We start from the raw sequence: 2518 nt of genomic DNA, 5'->3' as shown, positions 1-2518 counted from the left end.
GTAACTGTGACAGTTGCCAAAGAGCTGGTAATCTGCCTCATGGTTACGCCATGCCTCAACAAGGAATTCCTTTAGAAGAATTATTTGATGTATGGGGAATTGACTTCATGGGACCTTTCCCACCATCATACTCAAACACTTATATTCTGGTGGCAGTTGACTATGTATCAAAATGGGTTGAGGCCATTGCCACACCCACCAATGATACTAAAACAGTGCTGAAGTTCCTCCAGAAACATATCTTTAGCAGGTTTGGTGTCCCTAGAGTACTAATCAGTGATGGGGGCACTCACTTCTGCAATAAACAGCTTTACTCTGCCATGGTTCAGTATGGAATTCGCCATAAGGTGGCTAGTCCATATCATCCACAAACTAATGGGCAAGCTGAAGTCTCTAACAGAGAATTAAAGAGAATCCTAGAACGGACAGTAAGTATCCGTAGAAAGGATTGGGCACGGAGCTTGGATGATGCTCTGTGGGCTTACAGAACAGCATTCAAGACCCCTATAGGGATCTCTCCATACCAACTTGTGTATGGTAAGGCATGTCACCTGCCCGTGGAACTGGAACATAAAGCCTACTGGGCAACCAGATTCCTAAACTTTGATGCCAAATTAGCAGGAGAAAAAAGATTGCTCCAGCTAAATGAGCTAGAGGAATTCAGATTCACAGCTTTCGAAAATGCCAAGCTTTATAAAGAGAAATAAAAAAAGTGGCATGACAGAAAGCTGTCATCTAGAATCTTTGAGCCAAGACAGAAGGTTCTGCTGTTCAACTCTAGACTCAGGCTATTTCCCGGGAAATTGAAATCCCGGTGGAGGGGACCATACGTGATTACAAGTGTATCACCTTATGGTTATGTGGAGCTTCAAGATATTGATTCTGATAAGAGGTTCATTGTCAATAGACAGAGAATCAAGCATTATCTTGAAGGCAACGTTGAGCAAGAGTGCTCAAGGCTGAAGCTAGACTAAAAGCTCAGCAAGGTCCAGCTAAAGACAATAAAGAAGCGCTTGCTGGGAGGCAACCCAGCCATGGGGCATCAATCCTCCAAGCATTTTGCCCCATTTCTATTTTTATTTTTATTTGTTTATATAAAGTTCATTGATAACAAGGTAAAGAATCAATTGCATAAGTTCACAGGGTTACAGAAAGAATCTGCACACAAAACAGAGAAAAAGAGCTCACTGGCAAGAAAACGCCAGTAAGGATAGCAATCTGGCGTTCAACGCCAGAAAAGGGCAACAACTGGGCGTTGAACGCCCAGGAGAACAGCATTTGGGCGTTGAACGCCCAAAACAGGCAGTGTTTGGGCGTTCAAACGCCAGGATGATGGGGAGGAGGCAAATTCATTTTTCTTCATATTTTTTCATTCCAATCTTGATTTTCTTACTTCAATTAATGATTTCTTGCATAAACATGTTAAGAACCCTGATTTCTAAAATCCCTAATTTCTAAAAACCCTACCTTAAAAATATCAAATATATCTTAATCCATAAGCACAACCCCTCTTTGCAAATTCAATCCAACTCTTTTCAAATCTTTTTAAAAAACAAATCTATCTTTTCAACTCATCAATATCTTTTTCAAAATCTCCAATTTATCTTTTTCAAAAAAATAAAATCTAGATCTATCTTTTTCAAAAATCTTCTCTTATCATATCTTCTATCTTATCTTTTCCAAATCAATCTTTTTTATCATATCTTTATCTCTTTTTTTTTTCGAAAACCCACCCTCCCTCCCTTTAAATTTGGGTTCGGCCTCCCTCCCCTTCCATCAACAATTGCACCTAGCTCTCCTTATATCCCTCTCCTTTCTTTTCTTTTGCTTGAGGACAAGCAAACCTCTAAGTTTGGTGTGCTTATCCGTGATCACTAAGATCATGGCCCTTAAAGGAAAACAACCCACTCCAAGAGGCAAGAAAGAGAGTATTCCAAAACCACTTTGGAATCAAGGGAAGTTCTGAACCAAGGAACACTCAGACCATTACTACAAAATAATGGGTCTAAGATCAGTGATCCCGGAAGTTAAGTTCGATCTGAAAGAAGATGAATATCCGGAGATCCAAGAGCAAAATCAAAACAGCATGCTCTGCAAACTGCTCAGGGAACTAGAGGAGCAAGGGCGTGTGACTTAAAGGAACTGAAGCGTCAGGAGTTATCTCTTGAAGGACCAAGCACCTCACAGACTAGAGGAACATCCACTTCCACAGAATTTGTTGTTTAAGTTTTCTGTATACGTGACAAGTTCGTAAGTAAGTCTTCTGTCTTTCGTAACGGTGGTGTACATTGATTAATCTTAAAGAGAATAATTTTTGAGCTTTAAAATAACGGAGAATAAGTTTTCTAGATGATAAAATAAGTACAAACAACTACTACTCTTTTTATCTGATATTGAATTAACCTCTATTTTAGTTTTATCTATGATTAATGATGATATACTGAGGATTCCATTTTGATTTTATTCTTGTTAATAGTGTCTCAATTCCGATTCTAATCTTGAGTTGTTGGAACTCCAA

This window comes from Arachis ipaensis, chromosome B03 (genome assembly GCF_000816755.2).
Source record: "Arachis ipaensis cultivar K30076 chromosome B03, Araip1.1, whole genome shotgun sequence".
Lineage (NCBI taxonomy): Eukaryota > Viridiplantae > Streptophyta > Magnoliopsida > Fabales > Fabaceae > Arachis > Arachis ipaensis.
This window is presented reverse-complemented; position numbering follows the sequence as displayed.